At 32.4% G+C, this 17663-nt stretch overlaps 1 pseudogene; it reads right to left on the reverse strand.

The window, feature by feature from the left end:
- Positions 1 to 11442: 11442 nt before the first annotated feature.
- Positions 11443 to 14113, reverse strand: LOC143612152 (pumilio homolog 12-like; annotated as a pseudogene).
- Between the last annotated feature and the right edge of the window lie 3550 nt (positions 14114 to 17663).

Genomic DNA, 17663 nt, shown 5'->3' on the forward strand with positions numbered 1-17663 from the left:
TTTATGTTGTGAAATTGTACTTGAAAATAGATCAACGACTTTTTTCTATAGGTAGTAAACTATCACAACTTTACTTGAAATGATGTAACATTTTACGAAAGAATTATCAATTAGCTTTAAACGTTTCGTGGTTAATTCTGGCAACCGATTACTATTGATGATTTGCTACGTCAACAATGAATTAGTTGTTGATCACTCGTTTACCGGTGATTGCACAAGCGATGTGGATCGCTATATTGCTACTGATCACGTAATTATTTATCATATTGTTAATACTGATGGCTTATTTTCTACTTATGGTACTTAACTCATAAGCAATTAAGTTCTAGAGACTCTCAAATATGGTAATCTATTTTCAGTTCACCAAGGGGCTCACCCCTCGAGAGGCTCTTTCCATTGGACCCAACGAGGACAACTTCTAATTGGATCTTGCATGGGGCGCTGTCCATTGAACCTCGAACGTTCTAGGTGTCAATAAAGAAGTTTATTCTCAAACAAGTATGCACTTTTTCTTCGGCCTTAAGTAAATCTCAATTTACTAAAATGATTGCTTTAATGATCCTAAAATCACCAAACAAACATGATATGGCTTGTGTAACTCTCTTATGTAAGCATTTTGGCGTGTTAAAATGGGATGTCAAGTTGTAAATGGGTAAACAAAACATGTAGTAATAGGTTGGTAATCATGGATGTTCCCACAAGAGTTCTTCCAAAGCCATCTAGACTAAGGATTAATGAAAGCACTAATTGATAGGTTTATTCGAGACAATCGATAATCTCCGAAGAACACAAGATAAAGAAAAAGAATGGCCAGATAAATTTCTCTTGTTCAGTTATGCAAAACCACATAACATTAAATAGAGAAACAAAAAAGACAAATCCTAGCATAACTCAAAAACAAATTTTAAAAACTAAACGATAAGAACTTTAAATAAATTGATTTATCTAGTTGGTTATTCTCTTTTTACTTTAGCTAACGTAAAGGCTTTTTAATCTCCTTTTTTTGTTCGATGGGCATGAATCAATTTGGTTTGGATGGGCGGTGTTGCTCCTTGCATGGACCGAGCTGCTCTTAGCATAGACTTATAAATTACATATTTGTTATTTTTAGTTACATTGTTAAATTGATATATTCTACCCGTTTATATATAACTCAACCTGAATACAACTAATAATAACATACTGGATTAATCAACCATTTATAACAAAGCAAAAAATCTAGCTATTTCTTTGTTGGACTATGACCACTACCCTTAGACCAATGATGGTTTATAAATCCTCAGGAACTGCGATTTGGAAGCAAGACGATGAGGAGAGAAAGATCTAGCCCATAGCCATGGAGCGTATGTGTTGGGAGGGTGGGGGGGGGGATGAAAGAGCCGATTATGATCGGGGAGGAAAGAGAAGTGAGAACTGCCCTTGATGAAGGAGAGAGAACAGAGAGGTTTTGGAAGGTAGATCGGACATGCTGTGTGAAGCCAGTTTGTGACTAGGTGAGCTAATTGTGCTATTAGTCTTTAGTTCTATTTGTTTCTTTCAAGACAAGTATTACGAAATAAGGGTACTTTTGGACATGGATCACAATTTTAATAAACAGTATTAAATAAAACAATTAAAGAAATCCTCTTTGTATATTTAGAAAATCGTAGTGCATATGTCGTATACAAATCTACACAAAAATAATACTAAATATAACAGATATATATATATTTTGATTCATATCGAGGGCCATAACTTGTGCTCCAATAGCTAATTCTTTGAGATGAGTTGAAACCGCACCGGAACCACGTTTGCATAGTCTAGCTCGTGTTGACTGATACCCTAGCATCACCTCCGAGTCATGTATTATTGTACGGTCCTTTGCTTGGTGAACCTGTCTTGATCGTTCGAAGCCATTTGCACCTTCTTACCTGCAAGACTGAATAAATTATAATTCGTGGTTGTGCCTGGGGGTTTATGTTAAACCCTTAAACTAGATTTCGACCTACCTCCGCGAGCCTGTATGTTTCCCAGGATATAAGCAATCGAAACGGTGTAAACTGTCAGGATTACCCTAGAACCTGAATCATAATTGAAACGCAAACTTAGGATTAAGAAAGTTGGAACTAAATCGAATCAAGTTCTGGTCTAGTGTGTGTGTGTGGCATTGAAGAAACCATAGTGTGTGTGTGTGTCTCATGATTGATATGGTGTTCTATGTTATGTCTTTTGAGTTGCTCCGTATCACGTCTATTTATTGCAAGTTTAGTGATGAGTCAGCTAAACACTTGCCAACGCAGGACATATTCACATGATACATGTCACTAGTAGTGAGGTGTGCGTCATCAAAGCGTCGCAATTTATTGCAAGTTTAGTGATGAGTCAGCTAAACACTTGTCAACGCATGACATATTCACATGATACATGTCACTAGCAGTGAGGTGTGCGTCATCAAAGCGTCACATTGCGACCATCGTCAGAGCCCTGCATGAGCAGGCGTCGGGTTCTCCGCACTCTTGATAATTCCACCGAGTGTGTCCAATCACATAAGAACATAATTTTGTGAGTTCTCCCACTTATATAGCTCACAAGTTTATCATTCTGTCAATGTGGGACAAGCCCATTTCCTATTTCATCAATGTTCAAGTTCTCAACTACACACTTTAGAGTATCGATATCGCATTCATATTTACTATTTAAACGCGTTAATACTCATTTATTAGTAACAAATACTAATATTATTCGTCCAAAATTTCCAACAGGCACTAATTCAAACTCTTAAGAAGTAGCGATTGATTAATAATGTAGGACTATGCTTTGAAGTAAATCAAATTATTGTTTAATGCATGCGTCTGTATTATGTATGTATATACACTTTGACATGTGGATCATCCTCCTGAATCCTCACCAAACTGCATGAGAGTGGAAGCCAATTCATGTTGCCAACTCTATACTTTTTACTTCTTTCTTACAACAAGAGTTCTTATTTTAAGATGAAGCACAAGTAATAGTAAATTGCAATTGAAAATTTCTAAAAAAAGGAAAAAAAAAACAGAAGAAAAAATATGATTGATGGTCAGGTTAAATGTACCTCTTTTTACTTATCATACCCTACCCCAACAAAATCAAATTAAAACTTGTTATATTCCTTCATTTGAAATTTCTTTACGGTTTTCTTTATAGAAAAAAGTTTAAAAACACTTTATTTAAAAAAATGTTCCATTAAACTGAAAAAAATGTTTTTTTTTTAATTTATAAAGAACTTAAAATGCTTCCTTTAAAAAATTTAAAAATAGTTTTAATACTATTTTCCAGCTCATTTTTATAAATGTATTTATAGAATAATGATATTACGTATTAATAAAAATGATTTTTTTTTGTTAGATTCAGGCGCATAATATTATTGTCAACTGAGGAAAGAACCAAACTTGTCGATCAAGTCGTATGCTATCTAATCTTTTTTATTTATTAAAGGGGCATTTACAAATATCCCCTCCCTAAGTTCCCTTGTTACATATTTACCCAACCCTTAAAATCAATTACATATTTTCCCTCCCTAAATCACATATATTACAGATTTTCCCATTTCAATAAAATTAACTAAAAATGACTATTTTACCATTAATGAACTAGTTAAAGACTTATTTACATATTTCCCCTTTTTAACAACAATAACTACATATATCCCCAATTTAACCCAAAGTGAGTCCATGCTAAGACAAACATATCGAAGCTATTAAGAGGCTTAAGGAGGAGATATATGTAAAAGTTTCTTTTTATTAGTAGTAGTAGTAGTAGTAGCAGCAGCTGCTAATGTTACAAAAGTGAAATAAATTATTTAATATAAGAAGTAGTAAGTAGTCTAAGTTGTTTATTTGGACTTACTCAAATGAACATATGTCTAGATTTAATAATTTAAATTTATGGATATTATTTCCAAACATCACTCGTGATACAAGTTGAAATTCATCTAAAATGTTTGTAAACTTTTATAAAACTTTTAATCCCTTTATTAATATTATTATTATTAACACATTATTGGAGTCAATTTTTTAATCGTTAGCAAATGTCAAAAATATTTTTACATAGTTAATAAACTAAATATTTCTAACATGGGTGACATATGAACAAATTTTGTCACATAACAAGGGTAAAAATGTAATTGCATGCTAAAAGGGAAAATATGTAATTAGGATTTTTACATTAGAGAGAGATGTAATTAAAAGACTTAATGAGGGGATATATGTAAAAATCCCTTTATTAAAAAGCAATACGATTACACACACATATATATATATAAACTATCTCTAAAAATTAGTTATACTCTCCAAATAAAGTAATACATTTATAGAAATAAGGACATTTTTTAAAAATAAGAAAAAAATGTTTTACTATAAGAAAAACATGTTAATTAATAAAAAAAAGTAATTAATTAAAATATAAATATTTTTTTTTTGGAACGACCAACTTAGTAACGCTAAAAATAAGAAAAAAATGTTTTACTAATAAGAAAAACATGTTAATTAATAAAAAAAAAGTAATTAATTAAAATACAAACATTTTTTTTGGAACGACCAACTTAGTAACGCCGCCATTTTATAATAGCAATAAATTAAAGGAAAAATAGCAAAAATACTTTAATTTTTACATAGAAAAAATACGTTTTTGAAAATAATAATGATTATAAAAGATAACAAATTAATGGAAAAGAAAAAAGAATAAAAAAAATGTGAATCATATTAATGTCAAAGTTAAGAGAGGGAGTACGCTTAATATAACTAAAGGAGAAATGATATATTTAGCAACACCCTTTAATTAATACATGAAACTCTAATATAAATGCTTGTTTTTATAAGAAAAACATTATAATTAATTTAAAAAATATCCAGTTACGTTCCATCGAGTCCAAGCACCTTTTGAATGGTAATTTTATATATTTCCCCCTCCTAAACTTTGAAATTACATATTTTCCCAAAATACAAGTTTTTAATGCAAAATGTACAATGCTCTTTAAACATGATTTGAGAAAATATATAATTTCAAAGTTTAAAAGGGGGAAATATGTAAATGTCCCTTTGATTTAAACACTTTTGAACATCTTTCAAGAATATTTTTGAATTCTTCACTTAAAATCACTTTTAAGTTTATAAGTGAAGACGTAAAGGAGAAAATGCCACATTTTGTTACATGAGAAAACTATATTGTTATTTATAGCTTTAAACAAGAATTGCACTCTTTAGATTTTAGGTAACCTGAAGTAATGCTTGTTGGGTTGAAAAAGTAAATTCTTTTTAAAACACTACAATTTCGAAAGTATAATGAACACAATTGAAAGTTTTATCAATAAGGCTCTTAATTATTATCAAGGGGTTCTATAACACAGTTTAGGTTTGAAGGGTTTAGAAAGTTTTGAGTTGAAGTCTCATAAATTACAAAAATTAAAAAGAAATTCGTTTGTTAAAGAAACAAGACTGTTAATTATTAATATTTGTTGATTTTGATTTTTAATGTGTATTTTTCTCAATCTTATCTTTTAACTTGTAGTTTAGCTTATACCCATTTGTTAAATATCTATATAAAATACATATAAATTTGAATGGTATTTTTCTATAAAAAAAATGTACTCTTACTACTATTATTGAGACATAGTGAGGCTATGTGTTATATATTCAATTATGAATCATTCGTCAAATCAGCATCACCTCAATTTTTTCTCTACCCTTCAACTCACCATTTAACCTTCATTTTTCACTGTTTCAATTATTTATATTATTTAAAAACAAAAAGATGAGAGAAAAAACAAATTTTGATTGGGTTTAGATTTGAATGATACATGTGGGCTAGCTTATTGAGATCACGCCACTAGTGATCAAGGGGTAGGGGTGTGGTGTTTCAAGAACATCATTGGATGGTGCAGGTATAGTGCATGACCTAAAATGAGTGTTCATTGCATAACCAATCAAATGTACATGTCGAAATATAAAAGGTAAACAAAATGGAATACTTAATGTTTGCCCTCCAAGGAACTTAGTTTCTCTTGGTTTATTTAACCGATCTTTTAAACTACGAAATCCAGCTACAAGCCTCCACGTAACAATCTAGAAGATAAGAAATTTCCTATGTTTGTATTTCTAGTAATATCAGTATAATTTCTGATAATTGTATAAATATGTATGAATCATAAACGTACCATAAACTCAAGGAGTTCATGACTATCTTTGCATAGGCTATTTCATATCTTAATCTTTCTTACAAACAACCTTTTGATGATGATGATGATGATGATGATGATGATGATGATGATGTCATTTTAATCATTAGCTGTGAAAACTATATTAGCAATACCTTTAAAAACTAACGAATACTTATATTTTTAAGCCTGGAATATTAACTAAATTCGAATATTCAAAACCTGAATTCGAATCTAATTCCGTGTCTCTTTTTAGTACGATTCGAATAATAAACACTCTACAAAATCATATACATGATTTGGTCTAATTTTAACTAGCATCACATTTTACTTAAAAGGCTTTTTCTTTCAAAATCTTATTTAATTTACTAATTCATTGTTAATTCATACTTCATATTTTATTTAAATTGTTAATGCATACAAGTTTAACATTATTATTCAATAGTTGGGTTAAATATCAGTTCAATTGGTGAACCAATAAAACAAACGGGGATAAGATGCTAAAAGGAATAAGAGGTCTTCTGCCCAATGACATTTGTGAATTTTTTTTACTAAATTGGTGATAGTTCAAACTTCATTGTGAATGTTTAGGTGTACTTCAGTTTTTGTGTAGAATTAAAGATGGTGTCCGCTCGAAAACAAAAGTGTATTTTTTTGGACTGAGAATTTCTATTATTTGTTGGACTTGAATCCAACACATCCCAACCTTCCAAAATAGTAAAAATATTTTAAAGGCTTTGCATTTTTAAATGGCCACCAACCCATTCTAAAACAATAAAATTGCATTAGATAAGGAAAACAGTGATGGCCTAAAACTATGTATCGTTCGTGATGTCATAAAGTATAATGGATAAATCACAACCACTAGATTAGAGGGGTGTTTGGGATTCCTTTTTTTACCTCTTTATAACTTATTTAAGTCATAAGTTATAAAGTTGTAACTTATGAGTTATACACTCACGAAGCCTAACTTTCTCAAATACCTTATAACTTATAAGTTATAAGGAGGTAAAATAAGGAATCTCAAACAGCCCGAAAGGAAAAGCAAAGTGGTGGATGGTGCAAGTTTTACAATCTGTAGTAGAACGTCCAGAGTTTTCCTCTCTCCACCAACTTCAGTTATACATTACCAACAAGAAACAACCTTATTGTGTATCGAAATTTGTATGGTTGACCCTCAAACTCTTTATTTTATTATGTTGTTACCCTTCGACCATAAATTGTATTTATAACTGCCCCATCTTCGTATAAATATATAAATACCAGATAAAACGTAAATTATTAATACAGATTATTTATTTAATAAACTGTTTACGTATTTAATTTGTATTTTAGTGTTTGTTTTCACTTATAGTAGTCAACCTACCTTTGCTATTTTACTTTTTTATCTTTTAACTTTAACTACTTTTTTAGCTTAGCACTATATTTTCTGAACTTCAAATGTTTTCCACTTTCCCTACTGTTACACCATTGTAAAGTTTGAATCTAGAACCTCTCCTTTAAGAAGCCACTGCATCTGTTAAATAGACTAGCCTTACATTAACTTTCATAACACTATTTAATGGTTAAACAATTAATGAAAAGGCATCATCGACTACCTATATTAGCCATGTTGACCACCTTTGACTACCATCAGTGGGGATCTAGGAATTTTTTTCAGTGGATTGACTGTTTTTTAAATATTATCATTTTATACGACCGAGCATAAAAATTTTTGGGTTAGTTCAAAGATTCGGGTCGGTTCAACGATTCGGGCCAAGTAAGGTTCATTACAAAATATAAATGCGATAAATTAGCAAAAAACAAACATAGTCATATAAACGAAAGCATACATAATAAAGATATGATATAAGAAATATCCTTTACCGACATGAGTAGTAAATCCGGAGATTCTATGCCAACACCGTACCCTTTCACTAACAAAAGCATCATTGTGGCCAATTTTCTTAAACAAGTAACAATTACACTATCCGTTTTAACACGATACTATAACCAATTTCCATGTTCTTGTGTGTACCAACCCTTAATAAAACGTCTTGAATTACCACTAAAATCTGTGTGTGGAAACTCATGCTCTATTGGTTGACATGGACCTCTAAGCAAATACGTTCGTCTAATTTCATTATTTTGACTTGGATTATAAGATGAAATTGATTTCCTTTCCCATGAAAGATCATCCAATAAATTCTTGAGGGTTCTTTACTACTTAAAGATTATGATTGAATGTTTGATGGTTCATTTTGGAAATATCTCTTAATATTCATAATGCCTACAAATTAAATTTAAACATCACTAATTATCTAATTCAATTAACAAATTCCGATAGAGTCATCATTTGTAATTCTAATTTCAATAAATAAACGAAATACTTGAAGCGAAACATGAAAATAATTAATTACCTTACTCCGAAGACTGAAGTGAAGGAATGAACTCGCGAGGGCGGCGCGCGGAGATGGAGGACGATCGGAGACGAAGTTTGATGGCGGTTGCTGTTAGGGTTTGAAGTAGGGTTGAACAACGAAACCGGTTCCTGGAACCGAACCGGTGGATCCGAACCGGACCCGAACCGGTTCCTACCCGTTTTTTGTAGGAACCGGACCCAATCTGATTCAACCCGATGATCCGTGACCGGTTCTTGCATTTCTGAGTGGGGGCGGGTAGGAACCGGAACCGAACCGGAACTGGTTCTGGAACCGAACCATCCTGAACCGGTTAGGAACCGGTTCTAGCCGTTGGATCGATTATAGCCGTTGGAAATCGTTTTTTTGGCCGTTTTTTGACCGTTGGGATCAAAAATAGCCGTTTTTTGGCTCCCCCAAGCACCTCACTACTAGTATAAATAGGTATTTGGTGTCATGGGTTCATCACAACACTCAAAACGCAAATCCGAACGCAAAAAAATACAAAAAAACGCTATTACAACGTTTTGAGTTCTATAATCTCTTGTTTTCTCTTCTTCTATATTCATATTTGTTGTTATGGCTGCCTCACAATCATCGGTTGGTCAAGGTTCCAACGCCGAACCAAGTTTCGTTCGTATTGTACCTCATAATCGTAATCAAGAGATTTGGTGCAATTGGGATTTGGTTGAATTGAGTGACCATTCATTGAAGGCTCGGTGCAAGTTTTGTGGGGTTTATTTAAACCCACTTTCGAATTCAAATTTGAAGAAACACATCGAAAAACCGTATTGCAAGGCGTTGAAAAAGAACGTCGATTCGCAACAAACGCAAATGGATAGTGAAGGCGGAATATTTACATACCAAATTGATCGAGTTCAAGATCGTATGGCGAAGTTTGTGATTCGAGAAGCTTTGCCGTTTAGCCACTTCGACAACCCTCGCTTAACTGCCATGATTCGAGATACGCTTCAACCACAATACACTCACGTAAGTCGTCATACTCTTAAACGTTATTGTTTAAAATTGTGGAAGAAGGCCAAAGAGGTACTAATTGCATATTTTGAAAATATAAATACGGGAATAAACTTAACTAGTGATGTTTGGTCGGCTCCACATGGTCTACCCGAATCTTATCTTTGTGTCACCGCTCATTGGGTAGACCCGTCATCGTGGGAAATGATGAAACGCACCATTGCTTTCGAACTCTTTGAGTATCCACATACGGGAGATAATTTGTTTGAAATTTTAGATTATGTTATAAAAACTTATAAACTAGAAAATAAAATATTTTCAATGGCATTTGATAACGCGTCGAATAATACATCGGCGGTTGATAAATTAAAATTAAAATATACGCCGATTTGCAATGGTGTATTTTTTCACTCAAGGTGTGCTGCACATATCATTAATTTAATCGTGCAAGACGGACTTGCTTCGGATGAGGTTACATCGGTTATAAACGATTTTAGACTAATGATACATGAAGTTTTTAAGAAAAGTAAAAAAAGACAAATGGAATATAGAAAATTTTGTAAAGATACGGGAAGAAAAGCTTTGGGAGCTAATTGGGATGTACCTCATCGATGGAATTCCACTTGCATAATGTTTCAAAGTGCTTTGGAACAAAGAGAAACTTTACAAATGTTTCATTCTAGTCTTGCCGAGAATGATTTGGCAATCCCCTTTTCAAATGAGAAATGGGAAATTATCAATGACTTATCGACTTTTCTTGAAGTTTTTAAAACATCAACTACGAAACTATCGGGAACGTATTATCCGACAAGTCCCTTGGTTCTTTCGGAGTTATTTTTAATGGTTAACAATCTTAAAGAATTTGAAAATAAAAGTCCAATGTTTTCAAACATCATATTACCAATAAAGTTTAAATTAAAAAAAAAAATACTTTCTTGAATTGCCACTGGTTTTTACTTGCGCCGCCGCTTTAAACCCAATGTTAAATGTTATGGGGGTTGAATGTGTGATAGACGAAATTTTTTCAGCCTTAGATATGCATGAAGTTGACCCAAACTTTTCAACAGAGGCAAAAAATTATTTTAACTTGAATTTTAAATTTATGTATGACTTTTATTTAAATAAATATGGGTCAAACATACACATGCCTATGCCGGGGGGGTCTTCATCAAGTTCAAGTGCTACTAGAGTACGAGATCCCATGATTAGCCTTATGAACACCGTTCGCAACGTAACGGCTAAAAAACAAAGGGGTAACACCCCTTCAAGCGAACTAGGAAGGTATAGTGCAAATGATTACTCTACTGGTTTATCCGAAGAGGAATATGGCAATTTTGATGTTTTGGCTTGGTGGAAGGTAAAGGAAACCGAGTTTCCGATTCTTGCCACCATGGCCCGTGATTTACTAACCGTCCAAGCTTCTACGGTAGCTTCGGAATCCGCTTTTTCTCTTAGTGGCAGGGTAATATCGGTGAGAAGAACAAGACTAAATTCGGAGTCGGTGGAGATGTGCATTTGCTTAAAGGATCACTTGGACTCAATCGATCGTATTCAACACGTAACCACTCTCGAAGATGAAACACCACTTGTATGTCATGTTATGTAAAATACATATAAAAATATAAAAGAATTTTCTTTAAACACACACATGTAAATCATAATATGAGCAATATACTACATCCCCACAAGAAAAAAGAACCAAAAGTAGTTGCATAGACCAATCAATTCCTATATAAATGTGTTAAAAACAAAAATGTACTGTTTAATACCCATGTATTAAAATCCAAAACCTTGTACGAGGAATCTCATGATTATTGCAACATATTCCTAACAGATTAACATATCCTTAAAATGGTCTCTGCAAACATCAGTCAGCCATTACACCAAAACACAAAAGATTTACACCTATAATAAAAACCACAACAAACACATTTGAAATGAACAAAAGTACTTATGACCAGATTACAAAAACCTATTCACATAATTCTTGCACTCTGAATCTTAATTGCATACGTTCCGCTTCTTTTCCACCATTTCCAGAATCTTTTTACCGTAAAGATTACTCTGCATCGAATTTACATTTCTTAATATCAGCTCTCGCAGGCTCTCCGATGCAATCCCCTAATTAAAAATATTAAAAAAAATAACAATTTAATTAATCAGATAACTAAAATAATTCAACCAATAATTCGAATAAAAGGTGTTAACTAACCCTGGTGGAACTGGAAACCTTTAGTGCTGACTGTATAACAAAATTCCCATACGGATCTACAAGAAGTGATGTTGCATTTGGGCAATGACCAATTCTAATATTATTTTTGTTGAAATATCCGGTTCTGATTCAATCAGACATTTTTCAACAACGTTACTTGCGTACTTGTTCTGTGACAGATATGCAAAATTTCCTTCGAGTTGGTTCACGAGCACTTTGGTTAGCTCGCGTGACTGCAGGCCCACCAAGTGTTGCAGCACATAGTTGCTGCACATAACAAAAGAGTTGATATAAAAGTATGATCATATGATAATGATAAGGTAATGTTTAAACTTTAAATAATATATTTTGAAAGTTGTATGAAAAGTGTTGCAGCACATAGTTGCTTCACATATTAAAAGAGTTGATATAAAAATATGATCATATGATAAGATAATGTTTAAATAATATATTTTGAAAGTTGTATGGTTTAATATTCGGGGAGTGTAAATCTATTAGAGGTGCAAACGAGTCGAGCAACTCACGAGCTACTAAAGATCAGATCGATAAAAATACTTGAAATGATCGAACATAGCCTCAATAAAGCTCTTTTAGTTATCGAGTCTAAGCTCGAACCTTGTGAATTTTTAAGTTTTAACTCTTTTGGACTGTTAATGTACATTGCACAACCAAGCTCAAACCGAGCGTTGACTTGTTTAAGATACGGCACACAAGCTGAAGCCGAGCTTAGTCTCGTTTAAAAGGTTTCCCAAAATATATAAAAAATATTATAAAAATGTATAGAAATCCGTAAATAATAGGCAAACCAAGGCTGAGCCGAGCTCGAGCTTGATAAAACAACTCTAAAGTCAAGCTCAAGCTTTAGAAAAAGAGCTCGAAACGACCTAAGCTCAAGCTTGAGCTCTTGTAATTCAAAACAAGCCGAGCTTGAGCCTAGTCAAGCTTGAGCTCAACTCGACTCATTTACACCCCTAAAACTTGTTTGACTTGCTACCTTTTTCTTTAATTATTTGGTACGCTTGATTGAAGTACAACATGAAAGCCGAATCAACCCATGTATAAGTAAAGGGGTCGAAATTAAATTGTTATGTATAGCTAACAACTTATCGACAAGGAATTAGAGATACAAACCCAAAAGGATCTTCAGCTATTGGGATTGCATTGGCCATGACCTCAGCAAGAAGGCGGTTTCTAACTTCACCACGAGAGTGTTCAACACACGCCTGCAACACACAGCAACCGCTTCGGTCTGTTGCAACTTTGAAACAATTCGCTGCTATCTGATCAACAATAGGCTGCAAAATGCAAAACACTAAGTCAATTATATAATTTAATTACTCATAAAAGATACAATGTAACTTATGCACAATTTACAAGATGACATAATAACAAAATAATACCTGATTATAATCAGAATCAAAATGAAGCAAACAATACTGCAAAACATGATGACCATTTGGATCAGTAGCCAATTGAGCCGCACCGCGGTGTAAAGCCCGGATCACCATCACAATCTGAATTTGAGAATTCAAATTCTCCAACAACTTTTGAACCGATCGGGTCCTATAAATCCAACAACACACAAACAAACTTTAACACATTTTCAACAATAAATTATAAACCATTGTAACATATTACATACCCATACTGAGTCATACAAACAAGAATAATCTCAACGGGCCTTTCGATCAACTCACGAACGATCAACGCCTTCTGATCATCATTACACACTGATACAAGCTTCTGAATTATATAGTTTCCGTACTGATCTTTCATTAAATCGGCTATCGAACCCGCCACCTCATACAACAAGAATTCGATCTCGGTTTTCGTTGGAGACTCGAATTTCGATTGCAGGATCCGACACCCGTTTTGATCCTTCGCCAGATAACAAATCTTTCCCCTCGATTCATGCAAATTCGTGGGTCTCAAAAACTGATTATTTTGCAATCTTGATACCCCACCATAAGAATTCTGATTAACTATATTATTATTAATTGCAGCAATGGAGTTTGTTAGATGACGATTGAAGTGTTGTGACTGTGAGTAAAATAATCGTTCCTTGGCGAGCAAGTAAGACCACTGGTCAAAGTCAAACCGAGGAGAAGAAGAAGATACCCTAGGGTCCACCATAAGAGGTGTAGACTGGCCCACAGCGGAATAAACCCTAGAATTATGAACAGGGGTGGTGAGAGTGAAACCCTGGCTGGATGAGTACGGCGGCGGCGGCGGCGGCGGGAACACGTGGCGGTGGTGGTTGGTTTCGGAGAGATTAAGGAAGGATAATGAGTCGTACAACGTTTGATCAATGTCGAGAGATGACGGAAGATTGACAGACGGGTGTGGTGGTGGTGGCATTTGGGTGTTTGTGTTTCGTTGTTGATTTTGATTGCTGTTCATCGAAAGATTAGAGAGTGAAAAACGGGAGGGTTTGTAGTTTATTAGTTGGGTTAACGAATAAAATCGAACCACAAAATTATACGATCGAGATTTGGGGTTTTATAGATGGATGATGATTTTCATTTTCATTTTCATTTTCATTTTCATTTTTTTAAAATGATGTATGATAATATAAATAACGGGATTATGTTTGTTAATAATAATAAGAAGAATATGAAATATGTGTGAATAATGTGATTTAAAGGGGAAGGAAAATAGGAGATTTAATGCATGGAAAGTATTCTTCATATGAAGGCTGGCCAATAAGCCGCGTCTGTTACCTAACAACTGCAACCTACTGTAACCGGTTGCTCTTCCACCAAAGTTGAAGCAAGTTTTGGAAACTATTTGGGAAATTTCCAAGGGAGGTGTTCATGTTTCTTATTGTTCACGCGTAAAAACAAGATAAATTTTTTGTTATACTGTAAAGTTAAAATGTATAGGAAGATAAAAATGAGAAGTGTGAGGAAGATTTATGGTTATATATAAAATTCTTTAAAATAAATAATTAAAAAATCATAACTCAATATATAAATAAAAAAAAAAGATGTTTCCCTGTCTTTCCGTTCACAAAAAAAAAACTACGAAATGACACAATGTCGGGAAAAAAGACACAATGCCGAATATGAACAAACAACACAATATTAAACAAAAAAAGACACAATATATCGCAAAATATAACACAACGCCGAACAAAAAATGACACGATTTTGAATAATATAACACAATATCAAGAAAAAAATACACAATCAATTACTAAAATAAACATAAAACACAATGATAAACAAAAAGGCACAATCAATAGCTAAAATAAACACAATGATAAACAAAAAGGCATAATGATCTTTTTCCCTCAAAATTGTGTCTCTATTTTTTTTAGAACGAGAAAGACGGTAACATTTTTTTGTTTTTACATTTTTCGTTTTGTTTTAAAATTTGAGTTATGATTTTTTTTATTACTTTTTCATTATTTTTTTTAGATTTTTTGTTTGCTACAAATTCTTTGCATCATCCTAATTTTTATTCCCCTTTGTTGATTAACTCGACCCTCTTGTTATATATATATATATATATATATAGAACCGCAAATTTCTTTTTGTATTTAGGTCATCGCACTCTTCATATTGGAGAGTCTCATTGTCTCATTCTGGTCAGACTATGTTGTCTTAACCAAACATACGCTGTCTTCAGAGTTTGCCTAGGGTGTTCCCCAGCAAACTATGCCGTCGGTTGCCACTTACCAATCGTTGTGCCACCACAAGAGCAGACAACCTCGCTAGGCCTAAAATCCGGGTGGGCTCGGGATTCGAACTGACAACCTCGCCAGGTCTAGTTTAAATATTTCATTGTCAATATCCACCCAAAGTGCCACCAGTGGAGATTGAACTTGGGTATAATACAATTTTTGATAGTTTTTATTTTTATTTTGTTATGTGATTTTTAATTCATTTTCTTTGATTTTTTTATGAAAAAGCCACAAAGAGTGTTGAGTTCAAATACATATTCTTTTAAAACTCGGAAACGAACTCCGATACAACTTAAATTAACGGTATTAGAACCGTCTCGTCAAACTCTACAATATTGGATTTTAGTGTTTTGATTTATAGGTTGTAGATTTTAGAATTTTTGTTTAGATTATTGTCTTTTTATTTATCATTGTATTTTTGTTTATTTTCGTCATTATGCCTTTTTTCCTCGACATTTGTTATATTACTCAGCATCTACCTATTCTAATAAAGTAAAATAAATGTGGACACTTGTCATGTTTTAGTTAATTCTTACAATTCTTTTCCTCCAAAACTAATATACCCTAATATATGTAGCAAATCAATAATAATTCACTTTCCTTTTACACTATATTTATATAATATCTATATATTTTATAAATATAAATATTAACATATTATTTTATTATATATTTCAAAATACTTGGTGAATTTCAAAAATCAACAACAAATCATGTTTCTCAAATGAAAATTGTTTCGGGTTTTTTGTGGAACTTAAATTTGATTTTATGGGTCAAAAGTTGGTAAATAGATTGTTTGGTACAACTTAATTGCATTTAGGTTAAAATTTGCAACAGGTCAAAAATGAAAATTTTGAGTATTTTTAAAAGTTTGAGAATGCAAAATAGATTTATCGTTAACTTTGTTATGGATTCAGAGTGTTGACTTTAAAATGTCAAAAGTATGAAAGTTAAAAGTTTAAACTTGATTTGGGTTTCTAATTTATTTTTAAGGACATTTTTTGAAATAATCAAAAGGTTCGGGATTTGGCAAACTAACTATTTTTCCCTAAACTATTAACATATAAGAAAAGATTGCTAACACTTTCGACGTGCCACCCCTATGCTTCTAACTTTTATCAAATTTGAAATATTTATGTAAACATTAATTTTTCCTTCAATGGTGATCAGAACGTTGTATGAAAAGCATGTTATGCAAAACTATGCTTAAATGAATATTCACAAAATTGAATGGGTTAACATGTTATTTTTTATGTTGTCATTATGACAAAGTCGAGAAGTCCTCTGAAACTTATCAAAATCTTTTTCATGGTGTAGCTCAGAAAAACATAGCTCTTGAAGAACATCCATTGTTACGATTTAATGTTTTACTTTTAGTTTATGGTTGGTAAATTGATAAATATATCAATAAAGATAACACTTCTTTTGTATTTAGGCTGAGTGGTTAGAACTTAGAACTACTATCGTATGAGAAGCTTTATTTTCGAAATTGGTTCATAACCAAAAGTCTTTCAATTATACATATATGGCACCGAGAATGAATTTTTCAATAAAAAAAAGCATTATCGGGTAGTTTTTACACGAGCATTTTTTTTATTAAGTTCATTTAAAAAAATCATTTGGTGATATAAATAAAATCAATTTATGTACACATTGTATAGATACAAGCATAGATGTAATACATTTTTTTCATATACGTTAAGTAATTTTTTTTTACTTATAGTTTTATAATTTAAATTATCTCGTATATAACGGGCTCTAAAACTAGTTATGTTATATTTTGCAATCAATTCTTACTTTACACCCTTAATAAATTTAGAAGAGTGTGTAGGATAAGTTGATATTAATAATATGTCTTAAAAACAATTAAATATAACACTTATCTGCTTATCACTTCTATGTTCCAGTGTTCCACATTCATCTCAATGATTCTTTTTTACAAGTGCATACACCAACATTCTTGATATAAACTGTTCTATACAAATTCGAGTATGTGCTCCCAACAAATTTATTTTTTTAGCATTTAATATAAATTTTATCAAAACCTGAGCCGAATTATAAATAATTTACATTAGCAGGTTTACACGCGCATTGCTGCGTCTATTGGCTTGTTATTATATTTAGCAAAACGTTGAACACGTGTCTAAAAATCTCATTTAAAAGGTTTTCGATAAAACATTTAAGATTATTATAAATTTGATGATGAATTTAATTGGTTGCTTT

This window comes from Bidens hawaiensis, unplaced genomic scaffold, assembly GCF_021521415.1.
Source record: "Bidens hawaiensis isolate Kalapana, Puna unplaced genomic scaffold, B.hawaiensis_p1.1 tig00033696_1, whole genome shotgun sequence".
Taxonomy (NCBI): Eukaryota; Viridiplantae; Streptophyta; class Magnoliopsida; order Asterales; family Asteraceae; genus Bidens; species Bidens hawaiensis.